The sequence below is a fragment of the Coregonus clupeaformis genome, chromosome 15, assembly GCF_020615455.1.
Source record: "Coregonus clupeaformis isolate EN_2021a chromosome 15, ASM2061545v1, whole genome shotgun sequence".
Taxonomy (NCBI): Eukaryota; Metazoa; Chordata; class Actinopteri; order Salmoniformes; family Salmonidae; genus Coregonus; species Coregonus clupeaformis.
In genome coordinates, this window is record NC_059206.1 from 26284491 (window position 1) to 26311047 (window position 26557).

Genomic DNA, 26557 nt, shown 5'->3' on the forward strand with positions numbered 1-26557 from the left:
TGAGGGCTGGCTGTGCTGTGCTATGCTGCAGTGGGTTTAGTAGCGTTCTGTATGATCGATATGCTCCTGTCTTACTGTGAAATGAGTCAGAAAGGGCAATGTGGAGCCGAACTGCTGCTGTTGCTATGGGAGGAAGACGAGTACACAGATGCCATCAAGGGAAACAATGACTTTTGTGTCAATGTCACCACGGCCTGCTGTTTTCTGGGAGCTTTGGGCTGCTTTTTATCCACATACATTATCTGTGTAATATGTTTGTGTGGACATGCGTGTGAGTATGAAAGAGAAAGAAAAAGGTGTTGTCTTTATCTGTTCCTCTTTGTGTTTTTTTGAGAAGCTATTTGTGTGTTGACGTGGTGTGTGTGTGTTTGAGAGAGGGAGAGAGAGAGAATATACTGTAAAGGACCAAATAAATCATTCAGAACATTATGTGCTGTGCGATGAGGGCGGTGCAGGAGCTAAGATATGTGCTTTACTGTAGGTTAGAGTGCAAGTGCATGGCATACTATACAGTACACACTACATTACCATTCTATGTGTTCTCTGGGAGAGAGGGGTGCATGCTATACGTTCATACCAGTAGAGCGGGGGGAGATACTGTATGTGTGGCAGTAACCAGCACCTGGAGACAAACAGAGGGAGATGGATGGAGGTTGAGAACGATGGGGATATATAGAGTAGGATGATAGATGGATGCGGAGAAATGTTTCTGCCGTAAAGTGCCCCCTTCCACATTCCAGTCATCTGTTTGAATACAACGCCCCCTCAACCCCAATATGAGCTACCATACCGATCCTTCCACATGCATGCATAGATATGATCAACATTAAAATAGATTGCCAGCCACTTGAGTGGTGCAAGTGATTTAGCCTATAGATTGAACGGACTGACGGACATACAGACATATAGACAGACAGACAGTGTTTGTGCAGTATGGTTCCAGTGGAGACTAGCTGACTTGCTGTTCACTGTTGCTGCTGCTGCATCTGGGGACTGGAGCTGGGAGAGAGCAGGGCATTGTGGGAGTAGTCTGGTTCTGGTTGGTTGGCTCTGGCTCAGTCTCCAGCAGGCAGCCAGGGCCCAGCCACACTCTGAGAGCAGAAAGAGAGAGGGAAGGACCAGCACCAGGGGCTGGCTGCCGCATTCCACATCTGTAAATTACAGAGTGTAGTGGCCTGCCTGCCTACCTGCCTGCCTGTCTGCCTGCCTGTCTGCCTGTCTGCCTAGCCAATAGAGCGTCCAGCTCTCTGCTACGAGACCCTGTCTTCCATTCCCTGCACTCCACTGGCTGAGCCTATCCAGAGCTCTCTCTCTCCCTCTCTCTCTCTCTCTCTCTCTCTCTCTCTCTCTCTCTCTCTCTCTCTCTCTCTCTCTCTCTCTCTCTCTCTCTCTCTCTCTCTCTCTCTCTCTCTCTCTCTCTCTCTCTGTGTGTCCCTCTTGCTATATCCATTTGTCACTCCCTCTCTTTGTGCATAACGTTTCTCTCAATGCTTCCAGCATTTCACTCTTCTCACTCACTCTTTCTCTACCCTCTCTTCCTGTCTCCATCTCTGTCCCCCCCCCCCACTAGCACTCTCTCGTGTCTGCTACTGTGTGGTCAGGCCTACTGGCAGGCAGAGCTGCTTTGCCTCTTGTTTTTTCCACATCACATCCACAGCGTTTTTCATGCTGTAATTTGGAGCGAAAGGCTCCCCTCCTCCACTCGCCTCCCCTGAGTCTGGGCTTCATTGATTTGTTTTGCTTTCAGTAACTTCAGTTCCCCACAGTGGCAGGCCGGAGCCGGCCCGCACCGAGACGCACTGCAAGGCCAGGGATGGAGCAACCATGCAGCAGCACATCTGTTTACCTATGTGTAGTATGACTAGCTTTCAGGTAAAGAATGTACAGTACATCTGCTGGTGCAGACTAACTCAGAAGTATTTTTAAGGGAAAAGGTGTTGTGCTACTGTAAAATTGAATGGATAACATCATCACGGCTCAATTAAGTGTGAATGCACATAAGTGCTCTTCGGAGAGGCAAGCAGAAGAAGTACATTTGTGTAGTTTAAATGGGTGTGTTTTTTAGGCTGGGGAAAGGAACATTTAGTTTGTGAGTGTGTAGATTGGTGAATCTGTGAGTAAGAGTGAGAGCCTAGAGTGAGTCCTGTGTGCTCCCACGGTGTGCCGCGTCCCCGGAGTGTGTCCCCATGTGTCCTCTGTGCGTCTCCGTGTCTGAGGCTGAGGCGGTGCTAATGGGATAGCTGTCTGGGCTGATGGATGAGGCCTGGCCAGGCTGAGATGGTGACCCTGTCGGGGGGCTGTCGGGGCTGTCTGGGGAGCCAGCCCGCCCGTCCGCCTGATGGAGCACTTGCTCTGATTGGGTGCCACCGAAAGTGAGCTCACAGGGACCACTCCGCACTCTCACCTCACTCGTTCTCTCTGTCTTTCAGCTCTCTCTCGCTCTCTCTCGCGCTCTCTCTTCCTGACTCTCTCTCTCTCTTCCTGACTCTCTCTCTCTCTCTTCCTGACTCTCTCTCCATTTGACTCTGGCCTGTACTACTAGTATGACTTCATTGATGGATGGCAGAATAATACCCAGTTCCCAGCAACTGTCACTGTCTCACAGTTCAACAGACTCACTGTCCAGTCTCTCTGACAGTGGATGTGCTGAAAAGTGTTTCCAGCAGAACGTTGGTGGAGATTCAGTGATGTTATGTGATTTTCCTCCAGTGCTTTAAAAAAATAATATGTTGTATTGTCACATACACCAGATAGGTGCAGTGAAATGTGTTGTTTTACATGGTCAGCCATAGTAGTATGGAGCAAATTAGGGATAAGTGCAGTTCAACAAATGTGTCACTTTGTCTGCTCAGGTATTCGAACCAGCAACCTTTCGGTTACTGGCTCAACGCCCTAACCGCTAGGCTACCTGCACTGTGTGACAGTTACATGAGTTACTCCTGCTCTATAAGGATGTCATCACCAGGAGTAATGTGAACTATATGGACATATCGGCTCATTTTTTACAGGCACTGAAGGAGAGGTTTACTATGATATCTGTCCATGCCTTTATTTGGATAGATGGACGGATCCCAAACTGCTGGTCCAGGATCTGTGTCCTAGCTCAACCCCATGGGAAACTAGAGGACAAATACGGTTCCTGAATCAGAGCTTAGGTACTCTCAGCACATATCAGCCCAGAGGGAATGCAGTTGTACTCGGAGCCTGGTTCATTCTTACATCCTGTATTCCCTCCCTCAATGACTGAAGAGTGGATCTCCTGAGTGCTCCAAAGTATTTACAGAGGATCAGGCTAAACTTTAATAATTTATCCTGTTGACACAGAGATGCAGCCGTGTGTGTGTGGGGGGGGGATCTGTGTGTGTGTGTGTGTGTCTTTGCGCTATGAATGCACTCCCCGCACTTTAATTCCACAAGGTTTTAGCTTTTCTTTCTTAAAACTTTGTCTCTCATCTTTTCACCTTGGCTATTTATTCCCAGATTCCTTTCTGCATTGTTCATGGCCGCCTGCCTGTTTGTCTGACTGTAATTTTTTGCAAGCGCCTCTGTAAATGTCTTTAACTATAGCCTTTACTGTAGAGAGGAGGCGAGTTCAGCCCATCGTTTCAGGGAATTGTGTGTACGAGATTTTTGTTTTCTGTATCATTTTGGCTCTTCAAAGTTTCTTTTTTCTTTTCCCAGTCTCTGTTTCCTTCTGTCTCTGGCCTGTGTGTGTGTGTTTATTTAACCTTTATTTTAACAGGGCGTTATGCTGTGTGTGTGTCTGCCTCAAATTGTACCTTCCATCACAAACACGCGGGCGGCGCCATACACAAAGTGCCCCACCACTTTGTCATCTGTTAGAAAATGTGACAGCAGATCTAGAGTCTGGTGTGTTATCTGTAGTTCACATGAAGTTCACATTGAAATCACATTGTGTTCACATTAAACTTACATGTCAGCAAAATGGGGAAGATATATATTGGCTGGTAGTGAGTAAAGGCTAGAGGTTTTGGTATGCCATTCTGTGTATTAAAATATTTAGATGCGTTTACAACAGATTTTTCCTTCCAAGAGGACAAGTGCTTAAATTCTCCATTGGACTTAGTATTAATGAGGGCCAAGAGGTGTGTTGATTCTGTAGAGGTCGAGGGAGGTGATGTACCCTCATTTACACCATATGTGAGTAGGTTTCCTCATCATCTGTTGTGTTGTGGAGCTCAAACCTGCTTTTCCAGACCTGCCACTCTTCTCTGCACTGCTGCTCTGCTGAGAGAAACACAACCTGTGTACTACTGCCTGTGGAAAATATGTACTAAGCCCCTCTTTTTCTCTCTCTCTCTCTCTCTCTCTCTCTCTCTCTCTCTCTCTCTCTCTCTCTCTCTCTCTCTCTCTCTCTCTCTCTCTCTTTCTCTTGCTCTCTCTCTCTCTCTCTCTCTCTCTCTGCACTTAACAGCAGTCAGTGACATCACACCTCTCCTGACATCTCTCAAGGTATCCATTTTTAGACACATCTATCCTGTGTTGTCACACATGTCAGCCTGCCAGCAAGATCGGAGAGTGGGTATGTCTGTGAGAGAGTAGATTTCTGGTAGTGATTGAGAGTATGTGTCTCATCAGCAGAAATACATAGAATATTGACTTTCAGTCAGTGAAGCTGAGCGGTTTGTAAACACATTGTATTGTAACAAGGGCGTGCTGTGTGAGTATCCATTTAGAGACAATGGATAACATGACTCCATTGACCATCTAGAGAGCCATGCCACTGAGATCCCCCTATAGAGCAACACAGATTAGCCTCTGTAGCAGTGTCATCACTCTGTAAATCCTGTCCTGTGATCTCTCATGCACTGACCTTCTCCTGCTCCCTGCCGCTAAACAACTCTTTAAAAGAGAGGAAAAAAGAGAGGAAGAAGTCAGGGCTTGTTCTGTGGCTCCAGATTAACTTCCTGGTCTCCACATGAGCCAGACAGATCTGACGGCCCACAACGCCTGTACAGTGGTCACCTCCCTCTCTCATCCGTACGCTTAACACTGTCTTTGTCTGCCAACAATGCTGGGATTTGGGGCTGGTCAACCGCTGGTGAGATATGGCATTATCTTTCTTCTCTGCCCCTCTCTGTCTCTGTCGCTGTCTTTGTCTCTTTCACCCCACTAATGCCAATGTTTCTTTCTCTGTTTGACTGGAAACTAGTCACTGGAACTTTAGCTGTTAGCTACATTCAGAGGTCCAAGCCTCCAAGCATCACCATGAGGCACATGCAACGTTCCAGTCAGCTCTTTTCTTTGACAACTTCCAATATTTTTGTAATAATGTAGGAATTTTTGGCATTTTTGTAATAATGTATTTTTAGTTATTGTGTCAGAAATGTTCACATCTTATTAGCAGTGCTGAAGAGTCTTGCACCATGCGGCCAGCAGCACACCTTAGGGAATAGAAATGGACTGATAGATAATGTTGTTTTGTTGATTACTAGAACATTGACTTCTACCCTCCTGCTGTGTGTGTGTGTGAGTGTGTGTGTGACTGCATACAGTGAGGGGAAAACGTTTGCCCACTGACAAAGACATGATCAGTCTATAATTTTAATGGTAGGTTTATTTGAACAGTGAGAGACAGAATAACAACAAAAAAATCCAGAAAAACGCATGTCAAAAATGTTATAAATTGATTTGCATTTTAATGAGGGAAATAAGTATTTGACCCCTCTGCAAAACATGACTTAGTACAGCAAAACCCTTGTTGGCAATCACAGAGGTCAGACGTTTCTTGTAGTTGGCCACCAGGATTGCACACATCTCAGGAGGGATTTTGTCCCACTCCTCTTTGCAGATCTTCTCCAAGTCATTAAGGTTTCGAACCTGATGTTTGGCAACTCGAACCTTCAGCTCCCTCCACAGATTTTCTATGGGATTAAGGTCTGGAGACTGGCTAGGCCACTCCAGGACCTTAATGTGCTTCTTCTTGAGCCACTCCTTTGTTGGCTTGGCCGTGTGTTTTGAGTCATTGTCATGCTGGAATACCCATCCACGACCCATTTTCAATGCCCTGGCTGAGGGAAGGAGGTTCTCACCCAAGATTTGACGGTACATGGCCCAGTCCATCGTCCCTTTGATGCGGTGAAGTTGTCCTGTCCCCTTAGCAGAAAAACACCCCCAAAGCATAATGTTTTCACCTCCATGTTTGACGGTGGGGATGGTGTTCTTGGGGTCATAGGCAGCATTCCTCCTGCTCCAAACACGGCGAGTTGAGTTGATGCCAAAGAGCTCGATTTTGGTATCATCTGACCACAACACTTTCACCCAGTTCTCCTCTGAATCATTCAGATGTTCATTGGCAAACTTCAGACGGGCCTGTATATGTGCTTTCTTGAGCAGGGGGACCTTGTGGGCGCTGCAGGATTTCAGTCCTTCACGGCGTAGTGTGTTACCAATTGTTTTCTTGGTGACTATGGTCCCAACTGCCTTGAGATCATTGACAAGATCCTCCTGTGTAGTTCTGGGCTGATTCCTCACCGTTCTCATGAACATTGCAACTCCACGAGGTGAGATCTTGCATGGAGTTCCAGGCCGAGGGAGATTGACAGTTATTTTGTGTTTCTTCCATTTGCGAATAATCGCACCAACTGTCATCTTCTCACCATGCTGCTTGGCGATGGTCTTGTAGCCCATTCCAGCCTTGTGTAGGTCTACAATCGTGTCCCTGGCAGCCTTGGAGAGCTCTTTGGTCTTGGCCATGGTGGAGAGTTTGGAATCTGATTGATTGATTGCTTCTGTGAATAGGTGTCTTCAGCAAGGGATCAAATACTTTTTTTCCCTCACTGTAGCTGTCAGTGTATGAGTGCTGATGTGCTGTGGGAATGTGTTGAGGCGCGTATTCTCTGATTAGCATCTACTGTTCTGATGCTAATCTAGCCTCATTACATTTCCTCTGCTGCTCTTTGGCTCTTGGGCTCTCACTCTGTCTCCGAGGAAGTGTGTGTGCATGTCTTTCTGTGCATGTCTATCTGTACACGGATGTGTGTGGCTGACTGTGTGTGTATGTGTGTGTCTGAGTGTTTTCCTGTCGTGGTACTGGTTGCGTGATTGGCAACCAGTACCACGACAGGAATGTGTCTCTTTCTCTCTCTCACGCTCTCTCAATTAAATTCAATTTCAATTTAAGGGCTTTATTGGCATTGGAAACGAATGTTAACATTGCCAAAGCAAGTGAAGTACAAAGTGAAATAAACAATAAATATGAACAGTAAACATTACACTCAGATGTTCCAAAAGAATAAAGACATTTCAAATGTAATATTATGTATATATACAGTGTTGTAACAATGTGCAAATAGTTAAAGTACAAATGGGAAAATAAAGAAACATAAATATGGGTTGTAATTACAATGGTGTTTGTTCTTCACTGGTTGCCCTTTTCTTGTGGCAACAGGTCACAAATCTTGCTGCTGTGATGGCACACTGTGGTTTTTCACCCAGTAGATAAGGGAGTTTATCAAAATTGGGTTTGTTTTATAATTCTTTGTGGATCTGTGTAATCTGAGGGAAATATGTGTCTCTAATATGGTCATACATTTGGCAGGAGGTTAGGAAGTGCAGCTCAGTTTCCACCTCATTTTGTGGGCAGTGTGCACATAGCTTGTCTTCTCTTGAGAGCCAGGTCTGCCTACGGCGGCCTTTCTCAATAGCAAGGCTATGCTCACTGAGTCTGTACATAGTCAAAGCTTTCCTTAAGTTTGGGTCAGTTACATTGGTCAGGTATTCTGCCACTGTGTACTCTTTGTTTAGGGCAAAATAGCATTCTAGTTTGCTTTGTTTTTTTGTTAATTCTTTCCAATGTGTCAAGTAATTCTCTTTTTGTTTTCTCATGATTTGGTTGGGTCTAATTGTGTTGTTTACATTTACATTTTAGTCATTTAGCAGACGCTCTTATCCAGAGCGACTTACAGGAGCAATTAGGGTTAAGTGCCTTGCTCAAGGGCACATTAACGTCATTTAGCAGACGCTCTTAGCCAGAGCGACTCACAAATTGGTGCGTTCACCCTATAGCCAGTGGGATAACCACTTTACAATTTGGGGGGGTAGAAGGATTACTTTATCCTATCCCAGGTATTCCTTAAAGAGGTGGGGTTTCAAATGTCTCCGGAAGGTGGTGAGTGACTCCGCTGTCCTGGCGTCGTGAGGGAGCTTGTTCCACCATTGGGGTGCCAGAGCAGCGAACAGTTTTTGACTGGGCTGAGCGGGAACTATGCTTCCGCAGAGGAAGGGAGCCAGCAGGCCAGAGGTGGATGAACGCAATGCCCTCGTTTGGGTGTAGGGACTGATCAGAGCCTGAAGGTACAGAGGTGCCGTTCCCCTCACTGCTCCATAGGCAAGCACCATGGTCTTGTAGCGGATGCGAGCTTCAACTGGAAGCCAGTGGAGTGTGCGGAGGAGGGGGGGTGACGTGAGAGAACTTGGGAAGGTTGAACACCAGACGGGCTGCGGCATTCTGGATGAGTTGTAGGGGTTTAATGGCACAGGCAGGGAGGCCAGCCAACAGCGAGTTGCAGTAGTCCAGCCGGGAGATGACAAGTGCCTGGATTAGGACCTGTGCCGCTTCCTGTGTAAGGCAGGGTCGTACTCTCCGAATGTTGTAGAGCATGAACCTGCAGGAGCGGGTCACCGCCTTGATGTTGGCGGAGAACGACAGGGTGTTGTCCAGGGTCACGCCTAGGCTCTTCGCACTCTGGGAGGAGGACACAGCGGAGTTGTCAACCGTGATGGCGAGATCATGGAACGGGCAGTCCTTCCCCGGGAGGAAGAGCAGCTCCGTCTTGCCAGGGTTCAGCTTGAGGTGGTGATCCGTCATCCATACTGATATGTCTGCCAGACATGCAGAGATGCGATTCGCCACATTGTAATTACACTGTCCTCCTAATGGGGTTTGAGATGGACTTATCAGGGCCCGTAGATCTTCATAGAGGATCTGGGGCTCTGTGGGGTCTGTTTGTGTTTGTGAACAGAGCCCCAGGACCAGCTTGCTTAGGGGACTCTTCTCCAAGTTCATCTCTCTGTAGGTGATGGCTTTGTTATGGATGGTTTGGGAATCGCTTCCTTTTAAGTGGTTATAGAATTTAACGGCTCTTTTCTGGATTTTGATAATTAGTGGGTATCGGCCTAATTCTGCTCTGCATGCATTATTTGGTGTTGTACACAGAGGATATTTTTGCAGAATTCTGCATGCAGAGTCTCAATTTGGTGTTTGTCCCATTTTGTGAATTATGGGACAAACATATAAATGGCAATGGGTTCTATAACTGATGCAAGTATTTTTAGCTAGATCCTAATTGGTATGTCGGATTTTATGTTCCTCTTGATGGCATAGAAGGCCCTTCTTGCCTTGTCTCTCAGATTGTTCACAGCTTTGTGGAAGTTACCTGTGGCGCTGATGTTTAGGCTGAAGTATGTATAGTTTCTTGTGTGCTCTAGGGCAACGGTGTCTAGATGGAATTTGTATTTGTGGTCCTGGCAAATTTACCTTTTTTGGAACACCATTATTTTTGTCTTACTGAGATTTACTGTCAGGGCCCAGGTCTGACAGAATCTGTGCAGAAGATCTACGTGCTGCTGTAGGCCCTCCTTGGTTGGTGACAGAAGCACCAGATCATCAGCAAACAGTAGACATTTGACTTCAGATTCTAGTAGGGTGAGGCCGGGTGCTGCAGACTGTTCTAGTGCCCTCGCCAATTCGTTGATATATATGTTGAAGAGGGTGGGGCTTAAACTGCATCCCTGTCTCACCCCAGGGCCCTGTGGACACAATTTGTTAACATTTTAATATAGCTATGTAGTTACAACATAATAGAATGTGAGTAACATAAAAAGTATGTATGTTGATGATGTTAGGTACAGGATATTGTGTTCCTACCATGATCTCTCTGTGGCTCCACTCGTCCTCTGTGTTTATTCTTAGTCCAGTAAAAGATGATACAGTTAAGAGGCATTCAACACACACACACACACACACACACACACACACACACACACACACACACACACACACACACACACACACACACACACACACACACACAGAGAGAGATAGTGTAAACCCGTCCTCCCTCTTTCTCTCTCTCCCACAGTCTCTTGCTGGCAGCTGTTTGTCTTTGATGTTTATTCACAGGAGTGTTGTTAAGGAGATCCTGGGAGTTGGGGCCTGCCTACCACTTTGTTAGAATTCCTCACTTCACCAAGGCAATTACAAAAAACCTCAGCAACCTAATGATTTAAAGTCCCCAGAAAGCGTTGCAGGCAGACTGCAAGGTTATGGGGTATTAAGTTAAAAACGAATAACTGTCTCTTAGATGACAGCAACTGCTCCTTTCCTCTTAATTTGCCTGAAGGGCTTCGATGAATAAAATATGTATTTTTCTTCCTTCAGTGATACCACATACTGTAGATGAGAATGTTTGTTTGTTAGAAATAGGAGAACGATTCAAGTATTTTTGTAGAGACAGTCATGCCAACGGCCTTTTGATGGGCTGTGTGGGGGTATGTGGAGGATGTGTGTGAGGAGGGAGATGGAGCAGGGTCCTGCACTCCCCCAGACATCGACCTGGCCTGGCTCCAATTTGGACTAATGCTTGACCAAAAGGCTCTGGATTGTGTTAGAAATTAGACACTGCTTCAGAGATTAAGCCCTGTGTGCAAACGTCCGAATTCAGACACACACACACACGCACAAGCACACACACACACACGCACACACACTCACACCCTCAAGGCGCCAGTCTCTCTGTAAGGTCTGTGGGCTGTTCTGTTTTCTGTCCCTGGCTTGGCAGATGGTATTCATTGAGTTGAATGGGGAGAGAAAAGGGCTGATAGTTTGACAGAGACTGAGGCACAGGTTCTGAGGTGCAGTGTTCCCTAGACATCTGCATAGATACCCCACTATGTTAATGGGGTGGTGCGCGTGTGTGTATGCGTGTGTGTGTGTCACGGGCAGTGTGTGGGGGTGTTGAGGGGCACAGGAGGTTGGTGGCACCTTCGTTGGGGAAAACGAGCTCGTGGTAATGATTGGAGCGGAGTGGAATGGTATCAAATACATCAAACTCATAGTTTACAGGTGTTTGATGCCATTCCATTTGCTCCGTTCCGGCCACTATTATGAGCCTCCTGTGCCTCCTGTGTTGAGGGGAGAGTACAATCTAGGGCAGCACAGCAAGGGTGAAAAGATAATGTAGCGTCAAAGCTCTTTCTAGCTCTACCTCCCTCTGTGACCTCTCTCTCTCTCTCTCTCTCTCTCTCTCTCTCTCTCTCTCTCTTCTCCATCCCTTTCTGTTCCAGTTATTGCTGTCCTATTTCTAACTGCATTACCCCCCACCTTCTCTCGGTTTGGTCAGGCCAAACTGTTCATTTTGCAGTAGCAGCAGAATCCACATCTCAAGGGGTCAGCAGTAGATTTGAGCAGCATTAATAAACCTCTCTGTATTTATTAAGGCTGGCTTATTGTCTCAATGGATGCTTTGTGTGCTCTCATATCCCAGTACAGTGGAAATCAAATTCTCTAACATCTGTCACGTTACATTACTTAAATAGAAATGCAATCAGACAGTCAAGTGAAAAGACAAGACAGATCCCAGGATTAAACTGTTCACCAGATTAGTATTTGCTCAGTTTATATGAGCTACTGTATAACTCTCCAGAACAGGAACTCTTTAGACAGAATTAATGTATGCAAACAGACCGAGTGTGTGTGTTTAGGGCTCTGACTGCTAAGTGACTTGTGTTTTCTTCTAGGAAGTAGTACAGCTTGCTGAGGGCCAAAAAAACGTTGGATGAACTCAATTCACTTTAAAATCCTCTCTTAGACAATTAAAAAATCTGGGGGTTGGGAGCTAAACGGATCCCGTCTTGACAGACAGAGAGATGGAAAAGACCACCCGCAGCACTGGAAAGCAAGTATCACTGGTTCCAAATGAAGAGCACCGCTAAATTTCACTGATTGTACTCATATGCTAGGGAGCATTTTATTGGGTTGAAATTTATACTCTCTTCTCTTGTACACTCTTAGAAAAAAAGGTGCTATCTAGAACCTAAAAGGGTTATTCGCTGTCCCCATAAGAGAACATGTTGAAGAACCCTTTTTGGTTCCAGGTAGATTCCTTTTGAGTTCCATGTAGAACCCTTTACACAGAGGGTTCTACCTGGAACCAAAAAGGGTTCTCTTATGGGAACAGCCGAGGAATCCTTTTGGAAGCCTTTTTTCTAAGAGTGTATCATCTGTGGGTTGCTTGTGACAGAAAACATTTTAAGATTGTAAAATGTAAATGTAAATGTGATTGTGTGCTGCAGAATGATGTTATGACAGGTTTCAAGTTATGGATTATCACCAAAAATAAAAATGACTTGATGATGCCTTGGCATGCAAGTAAATGCCTTTGTCAAAAGTAGTGCACTATACAGGGAATAGGGTGCCATTTGGAACACAATGCTAGTGTCTGTAACCTGGCACCTACCTGTGTCTCTTTCCCATACTCCTCTACTGGTAATGACCTGAGGGTGTGTTTTCACGGCACCTAAAGGGTCAGATGGCTATCTGTGTGTGTGCTTTCACTGCAAGAGTTAACGATGGTTATCAGCTCCCAATGCAGCCCAGACTCCATGTCCAACAACACTGGAAGATGGATGGAAAGATGATACTCTTTTATTGGGGCATAAATTATTTTGCATGGGATTATTAAGTTAATGTTTATTATTTTGAATCGTGTGTGTGTTGGTTTAGGATATGTGGGGTTTTATACACAATGTCCATTGATAGGCTAGTTGGAGTGAGCATGCCTGCCAGCCCCTAGCAATCTCCCTAGTCAATAGTCCTCTTATCCTCCGCCTAGATAAAGGTTCCATTTTCTCCCTGTTTGTGTATGCAATGTGTGTGTGTGTGTGTGTGTGTAATGTGTATTTTTTGTGTGTGTGTATGCATGTGTTTGTGTGTATGAGCTCGCTGGCTATGGGGCATTGTCTGATAGGACCCGCTTGGAGACAGAGTGTCTCGTCTGTCTATGAGGAGGGTGTTGAGGGATGTGTGTGTGTGTGTTATCTGTGACAGATAGTAGACGTGAGCAGACAGGGCTGTCGTCGTTCCCTAGTGCTTGCTTCAGGCGAAATCTCTCTCTGTGTGTGTGTGTGTGAGAGAGAGAGAGGGGTGTGGTCTCTGTGAGCTCACTTTCGGTGGCACCCAATCAGAGCAAGACTCTATGTGTCTGTGTGCATTCATGTGTGTGTGCCAGCATCCATCCTTGCACATATGCCTGTCCATGTATGTCTGCTGTCAGGACTCTTCCTCACTAGCGCCATGGAGAGGCTGAAGCCGAGGTTGGGTTAGGTTGGGTGTGTGTGTCTGTCGGGTTTGGGGTCACAGACAGGTGAGGGGGGACCTGGGGGACATCTCCTGCTGCCTGGGCTCCAGTCCATCCAGTCCCTCCAGTCCCAGCCCTGCCAGTGACACTATCCCTCCCTCCCTCCCTCCCTCCCTCCCATCCCTCCCAGCAGGTGACACAATGACAGAAAAACGTGTCTCTCTCTCTCTCCCTCTCTCTCTCTCTCTCTCTCTCTCTCTCTCTCTCTCTCTCTCTCTCTATCTATCTATCTATCTATCTATCTATCTTTTTCTCTCTGCTGCCAAGCTGAAGGGCAGGATTAGCAGTCAGTTCACTTCACTGCCTTATTTTTGGTTGTGGTTCTCTGCTCTGTCATCCATTCTTCCTGTTTTTCAATGTCTCCCTTTTTTTCCCTCAGTCCTTTATTACGCTTATCCCATTTCCATTCTTGTCTTGTCCTTTTCCATTTTCCATTCTCCTTCCTCGCTCTTTGTTTTCTTTCAATCTCTCTTCATTTCCCCTCTTTCTGACTGTGTCATATATTGTTGTCCACATAGTGCTGTGTTATGGTTGTAGTGATCTACAGTGTGTGTTGTCATCTGACAGATGGTGGAAATATGGCGCTAGCTAGCATCTTAACTCTGGAGCCTCTTCTCTGGTGGCACGATGAATGGGCTCTCTCTGCTGTCAGCTTTATTGCTCGTTTAGCACTTTGTGCGTGCTCTCCCTTCGTCCCTCTCTCTCTCTCTCTCATGCTCATTCTCAGAGTGCTTTTTGATGATGACAGAGCAGTGCATTATGGGTTGTGCGGAGGGAAGAGGAAGGTATTGGATGTGGCCAAAGTGCTGGACTGGAGGAGCTCACAGTGCAGGGAGAGATATTTACTGTAGATACTACTGTTTATCATGGCTGCTAGTACCTCACCTCTCCAGAGAACCTCTCATGCACTGGCTTACAATTTCTTGTCCTCATTCCTTCCTTTTCAAGAGTGGGAGAATTATCCTGCCTTCTACTATTTCACTACTCCCAGCCCCCTCCTCCTCCTCTCCCCTCTTCCTCTCTGCTTCTCTCTTGCGGGGGGGATGAAAAGTTGACATGTTCTGAGAACAGCTCTCCCAGTGGACTGTGTGGTCAGAATACATTAGAATACTTTTTTTCAGCCTGCTCATAGTGAATCATCTCCTCTCCCTGACGGTCTCTCTCTCTTGCTCTCCCTCTCTCTCCCCCTCTCTCTCTTCCCTTCTCCCTCTCTTTCTTCCCTCTCTCTCTTTCCCCCGCTCTCTCTTCCCTTCTCCCTCTCTTTCTCCCTCTCCCTCTCTCTCTTTCCCCCTCTCCTCTCTATCTCTCCCTCTCTTTCCCCCTCTCCTTCTCTCTCTCTCGCTCTCTCAATTTCAATTTCAATTCAATTTCAATTTAAGGGCTTTATTGGCATGGGAAACGTGTGTTAACATTGCCAAAGCAAGTGAAGTAGATAGTAAACAAAAGTGAAATAAACAATAAATATTAACAGTAAACATTACACTCAGAAGTTTCAAAAGAATAAAGACATTTCAAATGTCATATTATGTATATATACAGTGTTGTAACAATGTGCAAATAGTTAAAGTACAAATGGGAAAATAAATAAACATAAATATGGGTTGTATTTACAATGGGATTTGTTCTTCACTGGTTGCCCTTTTCTTGTGGCAACAGGTCACAAATCTTGCAGCTGTGATGGCACACTGTGGTTTTTCACCCAGTAGATAAGGGAGTTGATCAAAATTGGGTTTGTTTTCGAATTCTTTGTGGATCGCTGTAATCTGAGGGAAATATGTGTCTCTAATATGGTCATACATTTGGCAGGAGGTTAGGAAGTACAGCTCAGTTTCCACCTCATTTTGTGGGCAGTGTGCACATAGCCTGTCTTCTCTTGAGAGCCAGGTCTGCCTACGGCGGCCTTTCTCAATAGCAAGGCTATGCTCACTGAGTCTGTACATAGTCAAAGCTTTCCTTAAGTTTGGGTCAGTCACAGTGGTCAGGTATTCTGCCACTGTGTACTCTCTGTTTAGGGCCAAATAGCATTCTAGTTTGCTCTGTTTTTTTGTTTGTTCTTTCCAATGTGTCAAGTAATTCTCTTTTTGTTTTCTCATGATTTGGTTGGGTCTAATTGTGTTGTTGTTGTTGTTGTTGTTGTCCTGGGGCTGTGTGGGGTCTGTTTGTGTTTGTGAACAGAGCCCCAGGACAAGCTTACTTAGGGGACTCTTCTCCAAGTTCATCTCTCTGTAGGTGATGGCTTTGTTATGGAAGGTTTGGGAATCGCTTCCTTTTAAGTGGTTATAGAATTTAACGGCTCTTTTCTGGATTTTGATAATTAGCGGGTATTGGCCTAATTCTGCTCTGCATGCATTATTTGGTGTTTTAGGTTGTACACAGAGGATGTTTTTGCAGAATTCTGCATGCAGAGTCTCAATTTGGTGTTTGTCCCATTTTGTGAATTCTTGGTTGGTGAGCGGACCCCAGACCTCAGAACCATAAAGGGCAATGGGTTCTATAACTGATTCAAGTATTTTTAGCCAGATCCTAATTGGTATGTCAAATTTTATGTTCCTTTTGATGGCATAGAAGGCCTTCTTGCCTTGTCTCTCAGATCGTTCACAGCTTTGTGGAAGTTACCTGTGGCGCTGATGTTTAGGCCGAGGTATGTATCGTTTTTTGTGTGCTCTAGGGCAACGGTGTCTAGATGGAATTTGTATTTGTGGTCCTCGCAACTGGACCTTTTTTGGAACACCATTATTTTTGTCTTACTGAGATTTACTGTCAGGGCCCAGGTCTGACAGAATCTGTGCAGAAGATCTAGGTGCTGCTGTAGGCCCTCCTTGGTTGGTGACAGAAGCACCAGATCATCAGCAAACAGAAGACATTTGACTTCAGATTCTAGTAGGGTGAGGCTGGGTGCTGCAGACTGTTCTAGTGCCCTCGCCAATTCGTTGATATACAGTGGGGAAAAAAAGTATTTAGTCAGCCACCAATTGTGCATGTTCTCCCACTTAAAAAGATGAGAGAGGCCTGTAATTTTCATCATAGGTACACGTCAACTATGACAGACAAAATGAGAAAAGAAATTCCAGAAAATCACATTGTAGGATTTTTAATTAATTAATTTGCAAATTATATGGTGGAAATAAGTATTTGGTCAATAACAAAAGTTTCTCAATACTTTGTTATATACCCTTTGTTGGCAATGACACAGGTCAAACGTTTTCTGTAAGTCTTCACAAGGTTTTCACACATTTTTGGCCCATTCCTCTATGCAGATCTCCTCTAGAGCAGTGATGTTTTGGGGCTGTCGTTGGGCAACACGGACTTTCAACTCCCTCCAAAGATTTTCTATGGGGTTGAGATCTGGAGACTGGCTAGGCCACTCCAGGACCTTGAAATGCTTCTTACGAAGCCACTCCTTCGTTGCCCGGGCGGTGTGTTTGGGATCATTGTCATGCTGAAAGACCCAGCCACGTTTCATCTTCAATGCCCTTGCTGATGGAAGGAGGTTTTCACTCAAAATCTCACGACACATGGCCCCATTCATTCTTTCCTTTACACGAATCAGTCGTCCTGGTCCCTTTGCAGAAAAACAGCCCCAAAGCATGATGTTTCCACCCCCATGCTTCACAGTAGGTATGGTGTTCTTTGGATGCAACTCAGCATTCTTTGTCCTCCAAACACGACGAGTTGAGTTTTTACCAAAATGTTATATTTTGGTTTCATCTGACCATATGACATTCTCCCAGTCCTCTTCTGGATCATCCAAATTTACTCTAGCAAACTTCAGACGGGCCTGGACATGTACTGGCTTAAGCAGGGGGACACGTCTGGCACTGCAGGATTTGAGTCCCTGGCGGCATAGTGTGTTACTGATGGTAGGCTTTGTTACTTTGGTCCCAGCTCTCTGCAGGTCATTCACTAGGTCCCCCTGTGTGGTTCTGGGATTTTTGCTCACATTTTGACCCCACGGGGTGAGATCTTGCGTGGAGCCCCAGATCAAGGGAGATTATCAGTGGTCTTGTATGTCTTCCATTTCCTAATCATTGCTCCCACAGTTGATTTCTTCAAACCAAGCTGCTTACCTATTGCAGATTCAGTCTTCCCAGCCTGGTGCAGGTCTACAATTTTGTTTCTGGTGTCCTTTGACAGCTCTTTGGTCTTGGCCATAATGGAGTTTGGAGTGTGACTGTTTGAGGTTGTGGACAGGTGTCTTTTATACTGATAACAAGTTCAAACAGGTGCCATTAATACAGGTAACGAGTGGAGGACAGAAGAGCCTCTTAAAGAAGAAGTTACAGGTCTGTGAGAGCCAGAAATCTTGCTTGTTTGTAGGTGACCAAATACTTATTTTCCACCATAATTTGCAAATCAATTCATTAAAAATCCTACAATGTGATTTTCTGGATTTTTTTTCCTCATTTTGTCTGTCATAGTTGACGTGTACCTATGATGAAAATTACAGGCCTCTCTCATCTTTTTAAGTGGGAGAACTTGCACAATTGGTGGCTGACTAAATACTTTTTTCCCCCACTGTATATGTTGAAGAGGGTGGGGCTTAAACTGCTTACCTGTCTCACCCCACGGCCCTGTGGAAAGAAATGTGTGTGTTTTTTGCCAATTTTAACCGCACAATTGTTGTTTGTGTACATGGATTTTATAATGTCGTATGTTTTTCCCCCAACCCCACTTTCCATCAATTTGTATAGCAGACCCTCATGCCAAATTGAGTCAAAAGCTTTTTTGAAATCAACAAAGCATGAGAAGACTTTGCCTTTGTTTTGGTTTGTTTGTTTGTCAATTAGGGTGTGCAGGGTGAATACGCGGTCTGTCGTACGGTAATTTGGTAAAAAGCCAATTTGACATTCTCTGTCTCTCTCTCTCTCTCTCTCTCTCTCTCTCTCTCTCTCTCTCCCCTCCTGTGTTTCTCCCAGTGAGCCAGGCATGGTGGGTTAAACCCTGCTAGCAGTAGCCAAGCTGTATTAATTAAGAGTGACCTCTCTCTTGTTCTGAAGTCAGCTGGGTTCCTTTAGCCCTCAGCATTGAATCCTCCTGCCTCCTACTGGGGATAAAAACGTATTAGGGCAGAGAATCAGAGAATAGAGTAAGAATGAAACTATAACAATCACTTCTCATCCTCTCTTCCCACTTATTCTCTTTGTGGAGGATAAGCAGGTGTGTGTGTGTGTGTGTGTGTGTGTGTGTGTGTGTGTGTGTGTGTGTGTGTGTGTGTGTGTGTGTGTGTGTGTCTGTGTGTGTGTGTGTGTGTGTGTGTGTGTGTGTGATTGTATGATAGCTTCAGCAGATTATGTGAGTTTTAATGGGAGATGATACAAGGATTATGAGCCGGGGGGGTTATGCACGATGTGATAGGAGGTTTAGGAAGATGAGGAGGATCAGATAGAATTGGGTGGGGTAGGGAGGGAGGGCTGGTGACAGGGGTGTTACTGGGGCAGGGGGGAACTCTGAAGGGGTACTCCTCCGTAATGGTACTATGACAAAATACGAAGTATTTGATTTCTGGTGTGAAGTTGGATTTGACGAGCTGTGAAGTGTAAACTACAGGGTAAACTCTGCAGTGCCCTCCATTATGAGTCACTAAGATACACTGTGACACAACACACTTACACACATCCACACAATATAAATTGACCCGGCAGTAGTGGTGGCAGGAGCCATAGTTGCCTCACTGCAGCCAGCCAGAGAAATGGGGAAATTCAATCAACCAATCATGAGGCCAGCTGAGTCCTCTTTCTTCACTTTATGCCTGATTCCCTTTTCTTCCTTTTGTGTAGTTTATTTGGATAGGGTAAGTACAAACACATTGACACATTGAACAAACAATCGTCTGATGCATTGTATTAGTGTTTCTAGCTCACGCAAATTTTCAACACCCGTCTCTAGATTAAAACAAAATGAAAGAAAGAAATACATAATCAATAACAAATCACATAAAATAACATATCTGTACATTACCATAATTATATCCACAAAGCAGATGTCAGTCTCTTGTCTTTTTATTTCCTCCCTTTCTCTCTGTCCTCAGCGTGTTTTATCAGTGTGTCCAGGTCAGTGCTGTGACTGCAGGTCATTCTCTCTGTGCTGACAGTGGAGACAAAAAGCTCCAGGCCGACAGAAAACCCCTGTCTAGAAAGCACCATGAAACGTCCTTCACCACAAAATGGCCAAGTGAATGACATGCGTAACAAAAGAGTGGAATGCACCTTGCCCTCTCTCTTTCTCTCATCCTTTCCCACTGTCATTCGAAAATGTTGTCCTAGGCTACTTTTATTCTCCACAACCTTGTCCTTGTCCCTGAACCCTTTGGCACAGCGAGCAGTCTTTATTTGACTTTCTGTTGTTTTTCCTCGCTTGTTTGTGTCCTTGGACTCCATTTTCAAGTTATTGTTTAGTCAAACCGATGGTTGATACCATAAAATGGAGTCAATATTTTTATAATTTCTCTGTGGAAAATGCTTTGCATTGCCATTCCCTGCTCCTGTCAAATGAGCAGACAGCCTAACTTAATATTATGCTCCCATTTGTCTGTCAATATCATACCAGAGCGTAAAATGCTAGTTTAATAAACTGCTGTGCATTCATCGACTCTCACTTCTACATCCACCTTTTATTGGCTCTCTGTGTCCCAGAAGGCCAGGCTGGCTTTGGGATTGAATTGGACACTGAATCCTAAAATGACCTCCAGACTCACAGCCACCGGCAGTTCTATTACACATGTTCGAAAACAGGCAGCGTTCAATTCCAAATAGACTGGGGCAATTGATTCATGATCAATGATGAATGATTCTAATCTTGCATAGCCGGGGGATCAATCATGTTAATGCCCCGTGATTGGCTGAACTTAATTAGCTCAGGTCCCAGTCCATAGTTGATCAGGTGGTCTGCTTTTGGCCAGGTTCATTTTGTGACCCCATGCTGATTCAGATCGACCATGGTTTCTCTTAGAATAGCAGGGCTAACGGTCCCAGGACAAGATCCAGAACAGCCATTCGATGTCAAGTCTCTGTCATGTCCTCTGTGTCAATCGTTTTAGCCAGCCTTGTATCAACACACTGATCCATGGTGTGGATGTCCTTTTCTGCTACCATGTTTAAAGACAGAGTTTAAGGTGTATGTGTCAGACTCAAAGAAGGAAAAGAAGTATGAAATGAGCTCTGAAACTTGGTGTGGCATTTTATTAGCCATTACTGTGACAGAGCTGTCTATTACCCTCTTCCTTTTCATCCTACTCTCCATCTTTGTTCTCTCTGTCCTTTTCCTTCCCACACCTTCCTTCCTTCCCTGACCTCATCCCTTCTTCACAGCAGTCTGTCTGTCCTCATTAAGCCAGGGGAGAGATGGAGGGAGTAGACGGAGGGAGGGAGCGTTTCCTGGGCCTTTACAGCTCTCTTCCCATGGGGTCTGCTTGTGGAGTCAAATAATAATTGGTGTGTGTTTATATGTGTGTGTGCGTGCATATGTGGAGAAGGAGTCATACTGGTAGTCTGAAGAAACTGCACAGAGTCTGAAAAAAGCTCATGAGATACAGAGATTGTGGCAGGTTGAAAGACTTTCTCTTGTGAGACTTAAGTGACGTAGTCATCTGGGGTGTTCTTTTGACTCCATTAATGACATCAAGATGGCGGAGTAAGCCTGATGAGCCCTTAATCACTGGAACTTACTGGAGCAACAACAATGACTCACTAACTTTCACAAGTGGAAGTTACCATTTACCCTCCTGAGTTCTCTCTCTCTGTCTCTCTGTCTCTCTGTCTCTCTGTCTCTCTCTGTCTCTCTCTGTCTCTCTGTCTCTCTCTCTCTCTCTCTCTCTCTCTCTCTCTCTCTCTCTCTCTCTGTCTGCCCACCTCTCTCTTTCTCTCTCTTTTCTCCCTCATTTAATGGAACATTCATGGGTATTTTTACTGGTTGATCATCCCTCTTGGCTGGTACCCCCTCTACCATCTTGTGTACCAGCTGCTTGTTGCCCCCTGTGTAGTAGACAGCCGTCTGCTCCAGTGTGGGGGTGGGGGCTCTCTCCTGGGGAATGGCTGTCACATGATGCCCTCAGATTGTGGAGGGTGAGGATGACTCATTATTATAAGGGTCCCATTTATAGAATAGACTGAGTGAGTGACATAGAGGTAAAAACAGAGATAGACATACTGTATAATCAATGGTGAAAGGAGAGAGATGGGTGTCATTGACATGTGGGTGGAAGAGAAAGTCATAAAGAGAGAGAACATGTATTTTCCTCACCCCTAAATGGATGCTGGCTTCTCCAAGTTGAAACTGTTGAACATCACAGAGCAAATCTGAGAAAGTCTGTCAATCTCACAGAGCTGAAGTTAATAACCCTATGAAGACACGCGCATGTGCACGCGCACACACAGACACACACACACACACACACACACACTCTCATAGCATTACACTGTACTCCATCTCCTCTCTGTTCTTCCCCTCCCCACCTGATCGATGGCTGGAATGCTCCATTCTTTTCACCTCACTAACCTCTCCTAGGGAATGGAAGTGAAGTGGCTCATGAAATTGACCTGACACTGACAATCAACCCCTTTTTCTGTCTCTCTCTCATTTGTTCCCTCCCTCCCTCCCTCTGTATCGCTCCCAGAGAGAAGATGACATATCTGGATCTGTCTTGCGCCTAATGTAGCATGATCTAATTCAGCTGAAATGGGCACACCTGGCATTAGATTAACCTGCCCTGGGCACACCTGGTGCTCTGGGGATTTGATTAGGCTGAGATGGGCACAGCTGAGAGAGAGAGAGGACACGGGATTGGATTCACCAGACAGCAGTTCCAACTGGTACACATTGCAGGGAGAGCTGCTGTGCTGCTCTACGGAGCTCAGCTGTTAACTCATATATAACACACACACACACACACACACACACACACACACACACACACACACACACACACACACACACACACACACACACACACACAAACACACACACAAACGAATGCACGCACGGAGGCACACACACACCCACACAGAAGGTCTGTTTGATGGAGTACAGATGCTGAGGCGTCTGTCTGTAACTACAACCAATGTCGTGATGATAGTGTAGTCACTCCCCTTCCCACATTAGCTTACATTCTGTATTTTGCTAATAACGCCCTCTACTCCTCTCAACGCCAGTTAACCAAGGCTTTCTAACACAATCTGCCTCTTAGCCTCAAGCTATCTCAGGCAGTATCACAATAAACATGCCCTCGCTCATAAGACTCAAACTGACACAGGCCTCTTTGCCTAGACACATTTAGCTTCCAGCAAGCACAAACTTCCTGCATTCTCTCCTCCTCCTTCCAGCTAATCAGCTATCTTGCATTCTCTTCCCTGCCTTAGACTCCCAATGCCTGAATATAGATGTCAGACATGTACTTGTAATGGTTAGGTTTTTGCGAGTGTACTGATATATGTAGGACACATGACATCCCGGCAACTTTGAGAAAAAACCACTTGATATCGAAGTTGTGCCTGTTTTTCACACGCGTATCTGCCCTCTCTTTGGCTAGAATGGTCCCACCTGCCTCCTCTCGACTGCCTTCCATTTTTGAATACATTTATTTTCGTTGTTAGAGCAGCCACTTGAGTATCTGGTCAATATATATATAATGGATATATATAATGGCTACTCTGTGGTTTAACACACATCCCTGCCTCTAGCTACCACCCCTCCCTCATCTCAACAGGTCAGGAGGTACATGTAGCTGCTGGCTCTTTGTGTGGTTCAATCCATCTTCCAGCAACAGGGCAGAGTGGAATCAGTATCGAACTCTGACATGGACAATACAACGCAGAGAGGAGAGAGGGAGTAGGTAGGGTCAGTCATCAAGCGAGAAGCGAAGAGAGAAAAGTGCATTTCAAGACATCCATACAGTAGAGTTGGCCTCAATGTTCCCTCAAAGCTGCACGCGGGCGCGCAGCTCCCCCGGGACTGCCTTGCAGAATAAATATCAACCCGCACAGAGAAGCATGAGATTGAACTTCACTCAACTTTCTAGTTTTCCCCTTTAGTTAACACTATCAATGTTTCCCTCTACTGTGTGAATTGTGCTCGAATCAATGTTCAATGCAACATCCTGAAACAAAACAAACTATGCAAGAGATTTTCTTGTAGGCAGAGCACATTGGAGTAGGATTCTATTGCATTTACAGGCATGACTCAGGCCCATACTGAACTGGACTATGTTTACAGCATGAGGGGTTGCGAGTAGATGCGCTTGTTTTGAGATCAAAGCAAGAGTTGCATATAGCCACCTGTGCACATTTGTTCATATACTTTGCTAGTTAGTGAGTTATTAGCCCAGTTATAGCTAATTTCTAGTCAGCAATGGGGGAGTGGTTGCTTCCTACAAGAGCACAAAACGTGTGCATTTCTAGCCATCTTTGAAAAGCAAGTCAGGTAAAGAGCTTTTTTTCTGTCTTAAAGGTGTATTGTTGTATTTTGAGACAGGCTTGAATAAGCTAAGTATCCAATAGGCAGAGGGTAGCATAATTTGTCTATGGGAGAATGGTATGGGAATAATAATGAATAGTAGTTTGTAAAGTGGTTTCTTGCATCAAACAACACAACATTTTCAGTCACCTCCTTGTCTAAACAGGTTAATGTCAATCCCTACATGTTTTTTTCAAAAGTCTCAAGGAATGTAGGCCTACATTGAACACCACACATTGGCTGCTACTGTAGGCTGAACGATTGAACAGCTATTTCCATGTTAAAATGTTATGGGATGCATTTTCTCCATTAGTTTTTTATGATCAAATAGCCATAGTAGCGTACTTGGCCACTGTTATAACTGTAACTTAAAGCGGGTACAGCCTCAGTGTTCACAGTAAACACCCGCCAGAAGTTTGCACTCAGCAGACCTGAAATTTGCTCAGTGCTGAAAGAAATTAGAGGGAACATTGGTTGGCTTCATCTTGGTATGATATGTCCCTTTAATGAGTCAATGATAGTGAAAGAGATATGAGATCTAGCTTCACAGACAATTTTCCCTATTGTTATTCCAAGCATGGCATATCTCTGCTCTCTCTGTCTGATTTACATTGTCTCCTCTCTACTCCCATAGCACAGACAGGCCTTTTGGGAAGACAGGTTTAGGTTCCCATGGTTACAGTGGATGTACTGGAAAGTGTTTTTTAACCCTCTGAATTGTTCTTATTTTCCATAGTTGCATTCTCCTTCTTCATTTGTACTCCTGGCACATTGTGCTTCATAGTCATTTGTATGCGGTGCAACTCCAGATTCCTCCTTAAATGTGTGGTTGAGAGGAGCTGATGAGCTTTAAGAAGAGGTTTAGTAGCCAGCTATAATATCTGTGATGTAACTCATCCTCTAAGAGAAGTAGAGAACAGACAACACCTGAAAGGCTCTCCTCAAAGCAGCCTGTTATCAAGTCGCTCTGTTCCCAGAGACAGGCCTGTCTGCATCCTTTTGTCTCAACCTACACTTACAGCCAGAACAGGTGTTCCTGCCTCGCCTTCATTAAAACATTGCTACCCCCTCCGTCTCTGTCAGGGCGTGCTGTAGGTGCAATAGTGGAATCAAACGCAGGACTCAGAACGATATTCCAAAGGCTTGTATTACTGCCCAAACTAAGGCAAAAGGACAACTTTGCCCGAAGGCAAAAATACGCACGAAGGCGAAAAGTAACAGCGCACAAACAGGTGCGACAAATAGTAACTGCGCACAAACAGGTGCGAAAATACTCCAGCGTAGTGGAGAGAAGCTCAACCGAGCAATACACACAACTGACGGAAAATAATTACACACAACACTAGACAAACACAACGAGAAACTTATAGGACACTAATTACGCCAAAAACAGAAACAGGTGTGGAAACAAACAGACAAAAGCAAACGAACATGAAACATAGAGCGGTGGCAGCTAGAATTCGAGACGATGAACGCCCGAAACCTGCCCGAACAAGGGAGAGAGGCAGCCTCGGCCGAAACCGTGACAGTACTCCCCCTTGACGCGCAGCTCCAGACGGCGTCGACTCCGGCCTCGGGGACGACCAGGAGGACGCGGAGCAGGGCGCGTCGGATGCCCCCCGATGGAATTCCGTCAGGAGCGACGGGTCCAAAACGTCTCTCCTCGGCACCCAGAACCGCTCCTCCGGACCGCACCCTCCCACTCCACTAGATACTGGAGACCCCCATCCGACGTCTCGAATCCAAGATGGATCTCACGGAGTACGCCGGTGCCCCCTCGATGTCCAACGGGGGCGGAGGAGTCTCCAAGATCTCATCTTCTTGGAGTGGGCCCGCTACTCACCGGCCTGAGAAGGGACACATGGAACGAGGGGTTAATACACTTATACTCCACAGGTAGCTGTAATCTATAACATACCTTGTTCAACCTTCTCAGGACTTTAAATGGCCCTACAAACCGCCGACCCAGTTTCCGACAGGGCAGGCGGAGGGGCAGGTTTCTGGTAGAGAGCCAGACTCGATCACCAGGTGCGTACACCGGTGCCTCACTGCGGTGGAGATCAGCGCTCGCCTTCTGACGTCGGAGGGCCCGCTGCAGGTGGACGGTGCAGCGCTCCAAGTCTCCTCCGAGCGCCGCGCCCACTCATCCACCGCAGGAGCCTCGATCTGGCTCTGCTGCCAGGGTGCCAGAACTGGCTGGTAACCTAACACACATTGAAATGGAGTTAGGTTAGTGGAGGAATGGCGTAGGGAATTCTGGGCCATCTCGGCCCAGGGAACGACCTTGACCACTCCTCCGGCCGGTCCCGGCAGTATGTTCTGAGAAACCTACCCACATCCTGGTTTACGCGCTCCACCTGCCCATTACTCTCCGGGTGGTAACCCGAGGTGAGGCTTACCGAGACCCCCAACCGCTCCATAAACGCTCTCCAGACTCTGGAGGTGAATTGGGGACCCCGATCAGCCACAATGTCCTCGGGTACCCCGTAGTGCCGGAACACATGGGTAAACAGTGCCTCGGCAGTTTGTAGGGCAGTAGGAAGACCCGGCATGGGGAGCAAACGACAGGCCTTAGAGAACCGGTCCACAACGACCAGGATGGTAGTATTCCCTTGGGAGAGGGGAAGGTCTGTTATAAAGTCCACTGAGAGGTGGGACCATGGTCGTTGTGGAACGGGCAGGGGTAGCAACTTACCCCTAGGTAGATGTCTAGGCGCCTTACACTGGGCGCA